Raw genomic sequence first — 19,112 nt, 5'->3', positions numbered from 1 at the left:
TATGTCACCTGAGGGGGATCAGTGTTATTGGGGGTAATGTGTCACATGAGGGGATCAGTGTTATTGGGGGGTAATGTGTCACATGAGGGGATCAGTGTTTTGGGGGGTAATGTGTCACATGAGGGGATCAGTGTTTTGGGGGGTAATGTGTCACATGAGTTGATCAGTGTTATTGGGGGTAATGTCTCACATGAGGGGATCAGTGTTATTGGGGGTAATGTGTCACATGAGGGGATCAGTGTTTTTGAGGGTAATGTGTCACATGAGGGGATCAGTGTTATTGGGGGTAATGTCTCACATGAGGGGATCAATGTTATTGGGGGTAATATGTCACCTGAGGGGGATCAGTGTTAATGGGGGTAATGTGTCACATGAGGGGATCAGTGTTATTGGGGTGTAATGTGTCACATGAGGGGATCAGTGTTTTGGGGGGTAATGTGTCACATGAGGGGATCAGTGTTATTGGGGGGTAATGTGTCACATGAGGGGATCAGTGTTATTGGAGGTAATGTGTCACATGAGGGGGATCAGTTTTATTGGGGGGTAATGTGTCACATGAGGGGATCAGTGTTATTGGGGGGTAATGTGTCACATGAGGGGATCAGTGTTATTGGGGGGTAATGTATCACATGAGGGGATCCGTGTTTTGGGGTGTAATGTGTCACATGATGGGATCAGTGTTTTGGGGGGTAATGTGTCACATGAAGGGATCAGTGTTATTGGGGGGTAATGTGTCACATGAGGGGGATCAGTGTTATTGGCGGTAATGTGTCACATGAGGGGGATCAGTGTTATTGGGGGTAATGTGTCACATGAGGGGATCAGTGTCATTGGGGGGGTAATGTGTCACATGAGGGGATCAGTGTTTTGGGGGGTAATGTGTCACATGAGGGGATCAGTGTTATTGGGGGTAGTGTGTCACATGAGGGGATCAGTGTTATTGGAGGTAATATGTCACATGAGGGGATCAGTGTTATTGGGGGGTAATGTGTCACATGAGGGGATCAGTGTTATTGGAGGTAATGTGTCACATGAGGGGGATCAGTGTTATTGGGGGGTAATGTGTCACATGAGGGGATCAGTGTTATTGGGGGGTAATGTGTCACATAAGGGGATCAGTGTTATTGGGGGGTAATGTGTCACATGAGGGGATCCGTGTTTTGGGGGGTAATGTGTCACATGAGGGGATCAGTGTTATTGGGGGGTAATGTGTCACATGAGGGGATCAGTGTTATTGGAGGTAATGTGTCACATGAGGGGGATCAGTTTTATTGGGGGGTAATGTGTCACATGAGGGGATCAGTGTTATTGGGGGGTAATGTGTCACATGAGGGGATCAGTGTTATTGGGGGGTAATGTATCACATGAGGGGATCCGTGTTTTGGGGTGTAATGTGTCACATGATGGGATCAGTGTTTTGGGGGGTAATGTGTCACATGAAGGGATCAGTGTTATTGGGGGGTAATGTGTCACATGAGGGGGATCAGTGTTATTGGCGGTAATGTGTCACATGAGGGGGATCAGTGTTATTGGGGGTAATGTGTCACATGAGGGGATCAGTGTCATTGGGGGGGTAATGTGTCACATGAGGGGATCAGTGTTTTGGGGGGTAATGTGTCACATGAGGGGATCAGTGTTATTGGGGGTAGTGTGTCACATGAGGGGATCAGTGTTATTGGAGGTAATATGTCACATGAGGGGATCAGTGTTATTGGGGGGTAATGTGTCACATGAGGGGATCAGTGTTATTGGAGGTAATGTGTCACATGAGGGGGATCAGTGTTATTGGGGGGTAATGTGTCACATGAGGGGATCAGTGTTATTGGGGGGTAATGTGTCACATAAGGGGATCAGTGTTATTGGGGGTAATGTGTCACATGAGGGGATCCGTGTTTTGGGGGGTAATGTGTCACATGAGGGGATCAGTGTTTTGGGGGGTAATGTGTCACATGAAGGGATCAGTGTTATTGGGGGTAATGTCTCATGAGGGGATCAGTGTTATTGGGGGTAATATGTCACATGAGGGGGATCAGTGTTATTGGGGGTAATGTGTCACATGAGGGGATCAGTGTTATTGGGGGTAATGTGTCACATGAGGGGATCAGTGTTATTGGGGGTAATGTGTCACATGAGGGGATCAGTGTTTTGGGGGGTAATGTGTCACATGAGGGGATCAGTGTTATTGGGGTAATGTCTCACAAGAGTGGATCAGTGTTATTGGGGGTAATGTCTCACATGAGGGGGATCAGTGTTTTTGGGGGTAATGTGTCACATGAGGGGATCAGTGTTATTGGGGGTAATGTCTCACATGAGGGGATCAGTGTTATTGGGGGTAATGTCTCACATGAGGGGATCAGTGTTATTGGGGGTAATGTGTCACATGAGGGAATCAGTGTTATTGGGGGTAATGTGTCACATGAGGGGATCAGTGTTATTGGGGGGTAATGTGTCACATGAGGGGATCAGTGTTTTGGGGGGTAATGTGTCACATGAGGGGATCAGTGTTTTGGGGGGTAATGTGTCAGATGAGTTGATCAGTGTTATTGGGGGTAATGTCTCACATGAGGGGATCAGTGTTATTGGGGGTAATGTGTCACATGAGGGGATCAGTGTTTTTGAGGGTAATGTGTGACATGAGGGGATCAGTGTTATTGGGGGTAATGTCTCACATGAGGGGATCAATGTTATTGGGGGTAATATGTCACCTGAGGGGGATCAGTGTTATTGGGGGTAATGTGTCACATGAGGGGATCAGTGTTATTGGGGGGTAATGTGTCACATGAGAAGATCAGTGTTTTGGGGGGTAATGTGTCACATGAGGGGATCAGTGTTTTGGGGGGTAATGTGTCACATGAGTTGATCAGTGTTATTGGGGGTAATGTCTCACATGAGGGGATCAGTGTTATTGGGGGTAATGTGTCACATGAGGGGATCAGTGTTATTGGGGGTAATGTCTCACATGAGGGGATCAATGTTATTGGGGGTAATATGTCACCTGAGGGGGATCAGTGTTATTGGGGGTAATGTGTCACATGAGGGGATCAGTGTTATTGGGGGGTAATGTGTCACATGAGGGGATCAGTGTTATTGGGGTAATGTGTCACATGAGGGGATCAGTGTTATTGGGGGTAATGTGTCACATGAGGGGGGATCAGTGTTATTGGGGGTAATGTGTCACATGAGGGGGGATCAGTGTTATTGGGGGTAATGTCTCACATAAGGGGATCAGTGTTATTGGCGGTAATGTGTCACATGAGGTGATCAGTGTTATTGGGGGTAATGTCTCACATGCGGGGATCAGTGTTATTGGGGGTAATATGTCACATGAGGGGATCAGTGTTATTGGGGGTAATGTGTCACATGAGGGGATCAGTGTTATTGGGGGGTAATGTGTCACATGAGGGGGATCAGTGTTATTGGGGGTAATGTCTCACATGAGAGGATCAGTGTTATTGGAGGTAATGTGTCACATGAGGGGGATCTGTGTTATTGGGGTTAAGGTGTCACATGAGGAGATCAGTGTTATTGGGGGTAATGTGTCACATGAGGGGATCAGTGTTATTGGGGGTAATGTGTCACATGAGGGGATCAGTGTTATTGGGGGGTAATGTGTCACATGAGGGGGATCAGTGTTATTGGGGGGTAATGTGTCTCACTTTTTTTCCTCATAGATTGTAAGCTTGCGAGCAGGGCCCTCATTCCTCTTGGTATTTGTTATAATATATGTGATTATTGTTATGCTGTAATGTCTATTGTCTGTACAAATCCCCTCCGAAATATAAAGTGCTGCGGAATATGTCGGCGCTATAGAAATAAAATTTATTATTATTATTATGAGGGGGTCAGTGTTATTGGGGGTCATGTGTCACATGAGGGGATCAGTGTTATTGGGGGTAATGTGTCACATGAGGGGATCAGTGTTATTGGGGGTAATGTGTCACATGAGGATCAGTGTTATTGGGGGTAATGTGTCACATGAGGGGATCAGTGTTATTGGGGGTAATGTGTCACATGAGGGGGATCAGTGTTATTGGAGGTAATGTGTCACATGAGGGGGATCTGTGTTATTGGGGTAATGTGTCACATGAGGGGGATCAGTGTTATTGGGAGTAATGTGTCACATGAGGGGGTCAGTGTTATTGGGGGTAATGTGTCACATGAAGAAGATCAGTGTTACTGGGGGTAAGGTGTCACATGAAGGGGATCAGTGTTATCGGGGGTAATGTGTCACATGAAGGGAGCAGTGTTAAAAAAATGCACTGTGTGCACATAGCCTATGAGTTTTTGCTGCTTTTTTTCCCACACGGAAATGGGCGAAAAACACTATGGAATCCTTACGCAAGCTAATTCAATGACAATCCTGAACTGCTGTTCATATGATCAGTAATTTTCCTTAAGTATTTATATTGCGTTTTTTTCTGCAGCATGTCAGTTCTTTTTGCGTTTCTGCATTGTTTTTCACCCATTGACTTCAATTGAGTCAGTCAAATCCTCAGCAAAAACCCTAGTATAAAAATGTTTGCAAATTTGCTGAGTTTTTGTTTTGCGTTTTATTTGCTTCCTATGATGTTCCCACTGTGTCATCTGTGTGACAGCGTGGGAAACACAGACGCAGTAGTTATCGGCGGTTACTCTGCCGTCGGTAAGACTGTCGGTCAGAAGGCTGTGGGATCATGCTGTCATGTCTGTTTTCCCCTATTCCCATCTTGACTAAGTGTTTCCCTTTAGTGTGCCGACTCCCTGGTTTTGACTTGACTTGAATCCTGACCTGCTTCTGTCTTTTGGCTTATCCGCTCCTGACCGTTACTGATCCACTGGCTTGTCTCTTGTTTTCTTATTCCATTGGTACTGCGCTACAGTCTAGGATCTGACCCGGCTTGTTTGACTATTCTGCTGCCACCTGTGGTAGCCTCACTGCTGCACTGCACGCCAGCTCTATTTAGGTGCAGTCCGACTTCCACTCTACTGCCATCTAGCGGAGCCTGCATCTACCTGCTTTGCAGCAGCGTGATAGATAGGCGTCTTATAGATGCCTCTCCATTACTAACCTGTGGGCTTGATGTCACCCGGCAATACAAAGATGACATCAACCCCACAATTATGAATCTCACTTGCCACCGCTACACGCTACAGGGCAAGTTGGAAGAGCAAGGCTTAGCGCTAGATTTGGCTTGCGCCTTTTCTGGAGCAGCTGAGAGCTGTTTTTAGTCTGGGAGGGGCCAATATCCATGGCCCCTTCCTAGGCTATTACTATCAGCCAGCAGCTGTCTGCCTAGCCTTTGCTGGTTAGATTTTATAGGGGGACCCTATGTCCATTTTTTTTTCTGTGGTCCCCCTCTGTAAACTAGCTCATCAAACAGCTGTGAGCTGATATTAATAGCCTGGGAACCTTTATGGTTATTGGCTCCTTCCCAGAATATTAACATCAGCCGTCGGGTTTCCCTCTGCTGATTATAAAAATTACTCGGGACCCTACGCAATTTATAACCTATGTACTTTCATTCTGTTAACACTCCTACAAAGAGTAGAGGAAACACTTAGCTAACCTAAATAAATTCAAGTCTCCAGGTCCAGATAAATTACACCCCAGAGTACTGAAGGAGATAGCAGAAGAAATTTTTGAACCCCTCTCCATAATCTTTGAAAATTCTTGGAGAACAGGAGAAGTGCCAGAAGACTGGAGAAGAGCAAATGTTGTTCCTATCTTCAAAAAGGGGAAGAAGGTGGACCCAGGCAACTATAGGCCGGTGAGTCTGACTTCTATACCAGGAAAGATCTTTGAACAAATTATTAAACAACATGTATGTCAATACCTCGATAAGAATGAAGTAATTAAACAGAGTCAGCATGGGTTTGTAACTAATAAGTCATGTCAGACTAACTTAATTTCCTTCTATGATGGTATCACTGATTGGGTGGATCAAGGAAATGCTGTAGATATAGTATATCTTGACTTCAGCAAAGCATTTGACAAAGTATCTCATACAATCCTTATTGAAAAAATGACTAAGTATGGAATGGACAAGGCAACTGTTAGGTGGATTCATAACTGGCTTGGTGATCGGACCCAGAGAGTGGTCATAAATGGCTGCACATCCAGTTGGAAGAATGTCTCAAGTGGGGTACCACAGGGCTCTGTCCTGGGCCCTGTATTGTTGAACATCTTTATCAACGATTTAGATGAAGGAATTGAGGGTAAACTGATTAAATTTGCTGATGACACAAAGCTGGGAGGGATAGCTAATACTAGAGAAGAGAGAGGATTCAAAAAGATTTAAATAAACTGGAGAAGTGGGCAGCAACTAACAGAATGGTTTTTAACAGGGAGAAATGCAAAATACTACATCTGGGCAATAAAAATGAAAAAAGCATATACAGAATGGGAGGAATAGGGCTTAGTGACAGCACATGTGAAAAAGACTTGGGTATACTAATAGATCACAGACTGAATATGAGTCAACAATGTGATGCAACAGCAAAAAAGGCAAATGCAATTCTAGGATGTATTAACAGAAGCATACAGTCTAGATCACGTGAAGTCATTATTTCCCTCTACTCCTCTTTGGTCAGACCTCATCTGGAATATTGTGTCCAGTTTTGGGCACCACATTTTAAAAAAAGACATCAACAAACTGGAGCAAGTTCAGAAAAGAGCGACCAGAATGGTGACCGGTCTGCAAACCCTGTCTTATGAGGAAAGGTTGCAGGATTTGGGATTGTTTAGTTTGCAAAAGAGAAGACTGAGAGGAGACTTAATAGCTGTCTACAAATATCTAAAGGGCTGTCACATTGTAGAAGGATCAACTTTATTCTCATTTGCACAAGGAAAGACTAGAAGCAATGGGATGAAACTGAATGGGAGGAGACACAGATTAGATATTAGAAAAAACTTTTTGACAGTTAGAGTGATCAATGAGTGGAACAGGCTGCCACGAGAAGTGGTGAGTTCTCCTTCAATGGAAGTCTTCAAACAGAGGCTGGACAGGCATCTGACTGGGATGATTTAGAGAATCCTGCTTTGAGCAGGGGGTTGGACCAGATGGCCCAGGAGGTCCCTTCCAACTCTACGATTCTATGATTCTATGATCTATGAGTAGTGACAATGTGTGTGTTTGTGATTACTTATCGGCTTAGTAATGAGGGTGTCAGGCTGACACTTTTTCATTACTAAGCCTAGGTCTAGGTGTCAATGACAGTGGCTGACACCAAGCCCTAATCCCATTACTCTGCTGCCACTGCATCAGCATGAAAAAGGTGGTGTTGAACCAAGAAATTACATCACAAAACTTTATTTAGCTCAAAAAAGCCTTAATTGCTGTACAAAACGCATACAAAAAACATACAAAAAGGCATGTTTTTTTTGCCACAGCCTTTATCCTGCTAAGAGGTGCAGAAACCTTGCAGAATGTTCTGCAAGCAAATGCTCAACGTGCGCACATAGCCTTATTGGGGGTGTCACATGAACGGGATCAGTGTTATTGGGGGTAATGTGTTACATGAGGGGTTCAGTGTTATTGGGGTAATGTGCCACATGAGGGGGATCAGTGTTATTTGGGGTAATGTGTCATATGAGGGGGTTCAGTGTTATTTGGGGTAATGTGTCATATGAGGGGGATCAGTGTTATTGAGGGGGATCTGTGTTATTTGGGGTAATGTGTCACATGAGGGGGTTCAGTGTTATTAGGGGGTAATGTTTTACATTCACCTGCAGAAGTAACCAGGGGAACAGGGCAAGCTAGGGCGCCCCCTAGTGTTAGGGACAGGGAAGGAGCACCTGGTCCCGGGTTAGGCCTGTTTCACACTTCCGTTTTTTGTGTCCGCCAAACGGATCCGTTTCCGTTTTTTGACGGAAACGGATGCAAACGGATCCGTTTTTTTAAAAAAAACGGATCAGTTTTTTGACGGATCCGCGGTAACCGCTAATGAAAGTCTATGGGACACAAAAAACGGATCCTGCAAAAAAATGGCGGATCCGTTTTTTAACGGAAACCAACGGATTTAGACGGATTTGAAAAAACGGAAGTGTGATCCAGGCCTAACCCGACAACACAGTCATGACAGATGTTTTATCAACATACCGCCAAACAAAAAGTGGAAAAAAACAAGATAAAAAAGATGCATATAAATATACATAAAACGAAATATAAAAACATCATCTTGTTCCGCAAAAATAAGCCGCCATACAGCTCCATCATCCAAATATAAAAAGTTATAGCTCTCAGAATAAAGTGATGTTAAAATAATAACTTTATCTATAAAAGTTTTTATTGGGTAAAAGTGCCCAAACATAAAAAAAAAGCTATAAATTGGGTATTGCTGTAATTGTACTGACCCAAAGAATAAAAATGCCTTATGCCATATGCAAAATGGCATTAAAAAAATCCTGCATTGTTTTTTGTTTATTCTGCCTCTCAAAAATCACCACTATCTTTGCTTTCTCCCCATCACTCCCATCATTGCCCATTCCACCACCTCCATCATTTCCTCCTCCTCCGCCACACCCATTTATTGCCCTTTCCACCACCAGTCATTGCATTCTCCCCCACCACCCCATCATTTATTTTCCCCCCAACACCCCATCATTGCCCTCTCCATCACCCCCATCATTGCCTTCTCCCCATCACCCCCACCCCTGCCTTCTCCCCATCATTGCCTTCTCCTTCACCCTATCACTGCCTTCTCCCCATCACTCCCATCATTGCCTGCTCCATCACCCCATCATTGTCTTTTCCCCATCACTCCCATCATTGCCTGCTCCATCACCCCATCATTGTCTTCTCCCCATCACTCCCATCATTGCATTCTCCATCACCCCATCACTCCCATCATTGCCTGCTCCATCACCCCATCACTCCCATCATTGCCTGCTCCATCACCCCATCATTGCCTGCTCCATCACTCCTATCATTGCCTTCTCCCTATCACTCCCATCATTGCCTGCTCCATCACCCCATCATTGTCTTCTCCCCATCACTCCCATCATTGCCTGCTCCATCACCCCATCATTGTCTTCTCCCCATCACTCCCATCATTGCCTGCTCCATCACCCCATCATTGTCTTCTCCCCATCACTCCCATCATTGCATTCTCCATCACCCCATCACTCCCATCATTGCCTGCTCCATCACCCCATCACTCCCATCATTGCCTGCTCCATCACCCCATCATTGCCTGCTCCATCACTCCTATCATTGCCTTCTCCCTATCACTCCCATCATTGCCTGCTCCATCACCCCATCATTGTCTTCTCCCCATCACTCCCATCATTGCCTTCTCCATCACCCCATCACTGCCTTCTCCCCATGACTCCCGTCATTGCCTGCTCCATCACCCCATCACTCCCATCATTGTCTGCTCCATCACCCCCATCATTGCCTGCTCCATCACTCCCATCATTGCCTGCTCCATCACCCCATCATTGTCTTCTCCCCATCACTCCCATCATTGCCTTCTCCATCACCCCATCACTGCCTTCTCCCCATGACTCCCATCATTGCCTGCTCCATCACCCCATCATTGTCTTCTCCCCATCACTCCCATCATTGCCTGCTCCATCACCCCATCATTGTCTGCTCCATCACCCCCATCATTGCCTGCTCCATCACTCCCATCATTGCCTGCTCCATCACCCCCATCATTGTCTGCTCCATCACCCCCATCATTGCCTACTCCATCACTCCCATCATTGCCTTCTCCTTCACCCCATCACTGCCTTCTCCCATCACTCCCATCATTGCCTGCTCCATCATCCCATCATTGTCTTCTCCCCATCACTCCCATCATTGCCTGCTCCATCACCCCATCATTGTCTGCTCCATCACCCCCATCATTGCCTGCTCCATCACTCACATCATTGTCTGCTCCATCACCCCATCATTGCCTGCTCCATTACTCCCATCATTGCCTTCTCCCCATCACTCCCATCATTGCCTGCTCCATCACCCATCATTGTCTGCTCCATCACCCCCATCATTGCCTGCTCCATCACTCCCATCATTGTCTGCTCCATCACCCCCATCATTGCCTACTCCATCACCCCCATCATTGCCTACTCCATCACTCCCATCATTGCCTTCTCCTTCACCCCATCACTGCCTTCTCCCCATCACTCCCATCATTGCTTGCTCCATCACCCCATCATTGTCTTCTCCCCATCATTGCCTTCTCTGCATCCACCCCATCATGGCCTTCTCCCATCACCCCAGGCCCAGGCATTATGGCCTTCTCTCCCCATCACAGTCTTCTCATGTCCCCATCTCCTCCATGGCCAGGCTAACCTACACACACAAAGACACACACACATACATACACACACACACAGACATACATACACACAGACACCACCTCTCTCCTCTCACCTGTCCGCAACATCGCCCGCGCTTCCTCGCTCACACAGCAGCGGCCGCTGAATGATGACGTCATTCAGCGGCGCTTCTCTGTGTCAAACAGGAAGGGCGGCGTCCGGGCAGGAAGCAGGATGGACCCTTGCAGCTCCGCTCCTGCTATTCCCTCTTGCAGGCAGCGGAGCTGCTGTGATTGCTCCCTGCCCGCCGCTGCACTCCACTGTGCACCCTGGCCTCATCTGACCTAACTTCCTACGAGGTCCCCACTTACTACCCGGCAGCCCCTCCTACACTAACCCTCTATGAACGTCCTATCAGCTATACCTATAGAGCCCACTAGTATGCCCCCATCTAGTGGCCCGTAACAGAACTATACTTACCCATGACTATGTAAGCTATATACTAAAGTGCCCTCCTCTAATGTCCCCAAAAGGATGCATTATATTTCCCTAACTGTACATGCACAACAGGTGCACTATATTATACAATAATATAATACGGAAACAAAAGACAATAGGTTACAGCTTTCTATACACATACATTTGGCAATACCATTAAATACTAACGATAATACACATCTTCTATGCAGCAATACCGCAGACGTTTATCATAAACACTAGATGGTGGCCCGATTCTAACGCATTTATGAAGTTTTAATAATAATAATGCAATAATGCACCCCCAATCCTGATATGCATATCCCCTCACTCCCCAATCCTGATATGCATGGTCCCCTCACCCTCCAATCCTGGAATGCTTGGTCCTCTCACCATTTAATCCTGGTATGCATGGTCTCCTCCCCCCCCTTTCCTGGTGTGCATGGTCCCCCTCACCCCCCTTTCCGGGTACGCATGGTCCCCTCACCTCCCTTTCCTGGTATGCATGGTCCCCCTCACCCCCCTTTCCTGGTATGCATGGTCCCCCTCACCTCCTTTCCTGGTATGCATGGTCCCCCTCACCTCCTTTCCTGGTATGCATGGTCCCCTCACCCCCCTTTGCTGGTATGTATGGTCGCCCTCACCCCCCTTTGCTGGTATGCATGGTCGTCCTCACCCCCCTTTGCTGGTATGTATGGTCGCCCTCACCCCCCTTTGCTGGTATGTATGGTCACCCTCACCCCCTTTCCTGGTATGCATGGTCCCGTCACCCCCCTTTCCTGGTATGCATGGTCCCGTCACCCCCCTTTCCTGGTATGCATGGTCCCGTCACCCCCCTTTCCTGGTATGCATGGTCCCGTCACCCCCATTTCCTGGTATGCATGATCCCGTCACCACCATTTCCTGGTATGCATGGTCTCTGTTAAAATAAAAAATAGTTATATACTCACCTACCGACAGCCCGCAATCTCCACTCCACGCGCCTGGCCTCGCGGTCCCAGTAATGCATTGCGCCAAACAGCGCTGAGACGTCGCGCTCTCGCGAGAATGACGTCATCTCCAGTCTAAGGCGCAAGGCATTACTGGGACCACGAGGCCAGGCACGTGGAGTAGAGATCGGATGCCGTCGGAAGGTGAGTATAACCTTTTTTTTATTTTAACTCTATTTTTTTACAGATTAAGCGCTGCGCCCGATTGAGCGCTGCGCCCGACTGCGCCTGCCGCTGATTGGTCGCTGCCGCGCAGCTGCGACCAATCAGCGGCAGGCGCAGCTTACTGTTACAACCACATCGGCACAGCGGGATTTCGGTTACAGACAGACAGACATGATAAGACGATTATATATATATAGATTATCACTTAGCAATGTATATACAATAACATAGGAGGCACAATCCGAGGAAGGGAAGCAAAAAAGACAGCATATTTCACTCCCTTACAACAGCACAACCCCCATAAGAGACCCATTTTACAAACTACACCTCTCAATGAATTAATCTAAGGGCGCAGTGATCATATTGACACCATGGGTGTGACACAGAATTTTATTTTATTGGGCAATGAAGAAAAAAAATAATTACATTTTTACCACCAAAAATGTAGTTTTAGCCCCAGATTTTACAATAGAAAATGGGTAAAATGGCACCAAAGTTTGTCCCACAATTTCTGCGGAATGTAGAAATACCCGATATGTGGCTGTACTGTACTGCTTAGCCATACGGTGAGACTCAGGAGGGACGAATCGCTATTTAACCCCTTCATGACAGCTAATACGTATATTTACTGACCTGAGATATAAGGGAATATCATCCCCATACAGGTGACAATCCAGCAGCTGTTGGCTGTCCACTACAGTATATCTGACAACTTGCTGTATCACAAATGATTGGTGTTGGCACCATCCATATCTGTTTAACCCCTTAGTTGCTGCTGTCAAAAGTGACTACATTAAATAAATGGTTAATAGATTGTGGGGGCTTGCACGTTAATCTAATTGACACACCGAGATCATGATTGTGTGGTCCTGATGTTTGCCATAGCAGTTCATGGCCAAATAGCGGCCTTAGAGTCTCCCGGCTATAGCGGTCAGTTCAGAAGTTAGTGACATTTAGGTGGTAAACAAACACTTTTTCATTCCGGCTATACCACTTTGCATTAATTCCTGAAAATCACCTGAAGGGTTAATAAACTACCTGACAGCAGTTTTCAATATGTCAGGGGGTGCAGTTTTTAAAATGGCATCAGGTTTGGGGTTTTCCAATATATAGCACCCCCCAAAGTCACTTCAAACTTGGATAGGTCCCTCAAAAAAATAAATTTAGTAAATTTCCTTGAAAAAATGAAAAATTATTGCTACATTTTTAAACCTCCTAAAAGGCTAACAAAATAAATTAGCATTTTAATAATGGTGCTGATGTAAGGCAGACATGTCAGAAATGTTATTTATTAATGTTTTTCTGTGGTATGACTATCTGGATTAAAGGGATAATCATTCAACTTTTGAAAATTGCAATGTTTCTTACATTTTTGTCAAGTTTCTGATATTTTTTTTTATAAATAAACACAAAATATATCAATCTACATTTACCACTATCATAAATTATAATGTGCCACGAAAAAACAGTCTCAAAATCACTGGGATTTGTTGAAGCATTCCAGAGTTATGACCACATAAAGTGACATTGGTCAGAATTTTAAAAATTGGCTCCGTCACGAAGGGGTTTTAATAAGCAGTACTGTTATACAGAAGGCATCCTGAAGCGCAGAATTTTCTATAATAGTTTACGGACTTCATATACAGAGCCCCTAAGCAGAAGAACAGAGTTCCCCTCAAGTGACCCCAATTTGGAAGTTATACCTCTTTGGGAATTTATATATAGGTTTAGTTACGATTTTTACTCCATGGGTTTCTCCATAAACAAGCCGCAGTTGTTGAGTGAAAATTGCAGACTGCCATTGTAGGGACCTGTATGTTGCAGTGACCAGTACATTGTCCACAGCTCATGCTCCCGTAAATTAGGCAGGCTCTCATTGCTACAGAAATGCCAAACATGTGGACACTAAGGCCGGAGTCACACTACAGCGAGATACGGCCGAGTCTCGCAGGTTAAAACCAAGCTCTGGCACCGGCACTCCGGAGCGGAGCGTGCAGCTCCATGTATTGCTGTGCGGCTGCACGCTCCGCTCCAGAGTGCCGGCACCAGAGCTTGGTTTCAACCTGCGAGACTCGGCCGTATCTCGCTGTGTGTGATCCCGGCCTGTGTGACTCAGAAGGGAGGTGGGCATTTGAATTTATTTTCTGAATTTCTTTTGGGGGCGAGGGCAATTTAGTTTTTCCAGAGCCTTCGTACTACCAGTAACATGGAAGCAGTGGCGTAGCGTGGGGGGGGGCGGTCCGCCCCAGGCGGCACATATTTGGGCGGTCAGCGGGGCACCAGCAGCAATTTCTCTCTGTGGGAGAAGCGCAGAGGCAGTGAGGCACCATCTAGAGTTCCTTACACTTGCCAGTCCTACTCTAACATGAAAACCTCAAAAAGAGGGAAAAATCCTCCAAAAAATTCAGATACAAACCAGACAGGCCTAAATGCACCTGCACTAATACAGGGTGCAGCGGACCCAAGTAAAATGGCAGCTGCACAGGTGCATAAATACCAAATAAACAGCCAGCCTACAATCAGGGATTGGCCGTGTGGTACACCAGTGCACCACTGCATTCCCTGTGTGAACACTGCCACATGCAGATTATTTCTTCTGCACTGGTGTACCACACGGCCAATCCCTGATTGTAGGCTGGCTGTTTCATTTGGTATTTATGCACCTGTGCAGCTGCCATTTTACTTGGGTCCGCTGCACCCTGTATTAGTGCAGATGCATTTAGGCCTGTCTGTTTTGCAGCAGACTAAACATGTAGTAACACCAGCAGCCACTGGGGGAAAAAACATTTTAACCCCCGATGGCCTGAAAGGAAAAAAGTTTATATCAGAGAATCCAGAATCTGACAGATCCAAAAATGGATCGTGACAGCAGGTATGTAGAAGAGAAGAGTATGTTTTCCTGTAGGGGAAGGACTGGACATGGATATGGCAATTGCTCGGGTCACGACTATAGTCCTGTCCCTCCCTTGCACTGTTCTGGCACCTCACGGGCTCTGTCAATTTCATATGGCACGCTCAAACCAGTGCATCAAAATGTGAACTCCAATATGTTGCTTCTTCCCTTCTGAGCTTTGCGCTGTGCCTCAAAAGTAGTTTTCAACCACATATGGCATATTGGCGTACTCAGGAGAAATTGCACAAATTTTGAGGTCCATTTTCTTCTGCTGTCCTTGTTAAAATGCACAATTTGGTGCTAAAAAATATTTTTGTGAGGAATATTTGATTTTTTTATTTTCATGGCTCAATGTTATAAACTTCTGTGAAGCACTTGGGGGTTCAAGGTGCTCACCACCATCTAGATAAGTTGCCTGAGGGGTCTAGTTTCCAAAATGTTGTCACTGTTTAGGCACATCAGGGGCTCTCCAAATGCGACATGGTGTGCGCTAATTATTCCAGCAAATTTTGTGTTCTTCCATGTATGACGCTGTGTGGATTCCAGCATACGGCTTAACCTTTCATCCACTCCCAGAAACAAGACTGTATGGGTGCTTAAGTCTATCATTTATTGGGAAGATATGGACAACGATGGGAGATGATAACAGATGGTATAGTAGAACACAGTTGTAGATGATATCAGGGGTTGTTGAACACAGTTATGGATGATTCAGCAGATTGTTGTACAGAATGTGGATAATTCAGCAGATTGTTGTACAAAATGTGGATGATTCAGGTAAAACCTACAACAGACAGATAATACAGCATGTCAGTACTAGTAGACAGTATACAATACACAAATACTGTTAGGTAATAGCAATGCAGGGTATTATCACAAAAGTAGCAATGATACAGGATGCTGTTATCATGCATTATATTAAAGCTGAGCAATATAACATACACAACAGCAAAGGAGAAAGAACTATCTAAGGGTGGTTTCACATTAGTGTTTTTGTGCGCAGCGTTTGCGGCGCATCCATGCGCATGCATCATGCGCCCCTATCTTTAACATGGGGGACGCATGGTCTTGCGTTTGCACACGTCCGTATGCGTTTTCGTGCGCATGCGTTTTTTTAGTCGTGTGCGCCTTTGCACTCCAGACGCAACATGTTGCATTTTTGGGTGCGCCAAAATTTGTCAAAAAAATGCATGTGCACGGAATGCTACAAAAAACACATTACAGTCTATGGGAACGCGCTCGCCTGCGTTTTGATGAACATGCGTTTTTGTCGTAAAAATGTGTAGAACGAATGCGCCTAAAAACCGTAAACGCATGCAAAAACGCATGATGTGTTTTTTTGCATGCGTTACTATTGCACACGATGCGCTGCGCATAAAAGCGCTAATGTGAAACCAGCCTAACACAACTAGTGGCTGCCAGCTTTACACTCACTGAACAGAGGACTCATAACTAGAGGATGCTTATAACAAACATGCAGTGAAATAACGTCACAGGAGCTGAGCATGCATTGCAAACATCATAGGGGGCTCCATTATGGCTACTAACACAGATGCATAACTCATAATTGCATTAACCTTACCAGAATCCGCTTGTTATAGCAATAGTTTTGCAAAGAGCTGAGCAGGTGTGAGCTACTCAGGAGATGCTGGAAAAATGGTTACATGTTGTTGACCAGGGCAGAAAGAAGGGGTGGTTCTGAACAATTAACCATTTGGGGAACAGAAAATTCCAAACACATGAATAAAAGAGAAGGGCAACTTATGACACTTAACAGCACTTAAAAATACCTATCTGCACAGAATGGGCAGAACACTTTGCATTTAAAAAGTGAAATGACGCTCCTTCCCTTCCGAACCCTGCTGTGTGCCCAAACAGTGATTTTCCCCACCATATTGGATATCTGTATGCTCAGGATAAATTGCAGAACAAATTTTGTGGTCCATTTTTTTACTGTTACCCTTGCAAAAATAAAAAAAAAATTGGGGTCTAAAATAAATTGTGACAAAAAGTTAAAGGTTAATTTTTTTTTCTTCCACATTCCAAAAATTCCTATGAAGCACCTGAAGGGTTCAAGGGTTCAACTTCTTAATGTGTTTTTGAGCCCCATAACCGGTACAGTTTTTAGAATGGTGTCATTTTTGGGTATTTTAGCAATAAGAAGAGAAAAGACTATCGGCCATATAAACAGGAATCACCAAAAATGCATATAAATAATGATACAGGAAAGATGTATATCTTTGTACCGTGTTAGCCAGTGGATAGAAAAATATTCAGGATTGAAATAATGAAAAACACCAAAACAACACTCCTTAACATCTAAAAAGTCACACATGTGACAAACAAAATGTAATCATTTACTCATAATAAAGCTAGAGCGCCAAATAGTTGACATGTGCCCATGTAATAACACATATAGACACTGGTAGGTACAAGCAGCACACCACGGGAAATAAAGGGTTCTTTTGTATTACTGTGTGTTAATAATACATCAACGAATAACACTATACAAATGAAGCTGTTATACAATAAATGTGATGTACAGCTTCAGTGTCAATAATGAATATTGTTGATCAATATGAAATCCACACTGAAGGTTTTCATTATTTATATGCATTTTTGGTGATCCCCGTTTATAAGGCCGATAGTCTTTTCTCTTCTTATTGCTAATTTGTGTTCTATGGGCCTCGGGCGTATCCCGATATGTGCTCTGTGGTGCCCTCCAGCTTTTTTCTTTTTTGGGTATTTTCTGTCATATAAGGCCTTTTTCACACTTCCGTTTTTGACCATCAGTCAAAATCCGCCAGGTTTTGAAAAAAACGGATCCGCCATTTTTTTTTGAGGATCCGTTTTTTTCACCATTGAGTTGCATTACTGGTGGATCTTGAGGGATGACCATCCGTTGGATCCGTTTTTGTGAGGATCCGCCACATTTTATGCGTCCGCCGGCATCCCTGGACGGACCCTGCAACGTTTTTTTTTTGGCTTTTGGATCCGCATTTTCCATTGCGCATGCCCGGAGAAAGGAAGTCAGGGAGACAATTAACCCTGAAATCCTTTCTGGCGGACAAAAAGATCTCTCTCTCTCGGCCAGCGGTTCCTTTAAAATTCTTCATTTTGCGGATCCGTCAAAAATCGGATCCTGTTGCATCCGTTCACATCAGTTAGCAACGGATCCGCTTTCCGCCTTTTTGGCGGATTTTAACTGACACGAAAAACTGAAGTGTGAAAGAGGCCTAAGCCCCTCATAATCACTTCACATGTGATGCAGTCCATATAAAAATTGTTTTATAAATTTTGTTGGAACAATGAGAAATCGCTCATCAACTCTTCCTAACAAAAAGAAAAATTAATTTTGTTTCCAAAGTTGTGCTGATGTAAAGTAGACATGTGGAAAATGTTATTTATTAACTATTTTATGTGATATAATGCTCTGATTTAAGGACATAAAAGTTTAAAAATCGCACAATTTTAGAAATTATCGCAAAATTTTCACTTTTCACAAATAAAGGCAAGTCATATTGAAGAAATTTTACCACTGTCATAAACCGTTAAAGCGTTCGAGATTTATTACCTCATAAAGTGACAGTGGTCAGAATTGTAAAAATTGTCTTGGTCAATAACGTTCAAACAGCCTTGAGGGTAGGCCTGTTTCACACTTCCGTTTTTGACCATCAGTCAAAATCCGCCGTTTTTGCAAAAAAACGGATCTGCCATTTTTTTTGGCGGATCTGTTTTTTGCTCCATTGACTTGCATTAGCGGCGGATCTTGACGGATGGCCATCCGTTGGATCCGTTTTTTTGCGGATCAGTAAATTTTTTTGCGTCCGCCGAGATGCCTGGACGGACCATGTAACGTTTTTTGTACTGCAGGATCCGCATTTTTCTACAGCGCATGCCCGGAGGAATGAAGTCAGGAGGAAATTTAACCCTGAAATCATTTCTGGTGGACAGAGAAAAAATTCTCTCTCTCGCTCTCCTCTCTCCTTTTTCCCGGTTCCTTTAAAATTCTTCATTCGGCGGATCCGTCAAAAAAACGGATAGATCCGCTTTTCCGCCTTTTTGGCGGATTTTAACTGACTCGAAAAACTGAAGTGTGAAACAGGCCTAAAGGAATTAATGTTGGGTAACATTTGCTCAAGCTCTTAAAATTTAATTTGTGGCTAAGTAGCTGCTGCATTTGGTTATTTGTTCGGTTATTCTTGGTGTAGCTGGGGAAGGGCCATTCTTCAGTGTTCACTATAGTAATATTGGGGGAGCGAAATAGATGTAATTTATTCTAAGTTGTTGTGCAGGTGAGCCCGTATTACACACCCATCCAATTGTTCAGGATTCAAGGGTATTA

Source organism: Dendrobates tinctorius, unplaced genomic scaffold (assembly GCF_039654945.1).
Source record: "Dendrobates tinctorius isolate UK_male_01 unplaced genomic scaffold, ASM3965494v1 ptg000003l, whole genome shotgun sequence".
Lineage (NCBI taxonomy): Eukaryota > Metazoa > Chordata > Amphibia > Anura > Dendrobatidae > Dendrobates > Dendrobates tinctorius.
This window is presented reverse-complemented; position numbering follows the sequence as displayed.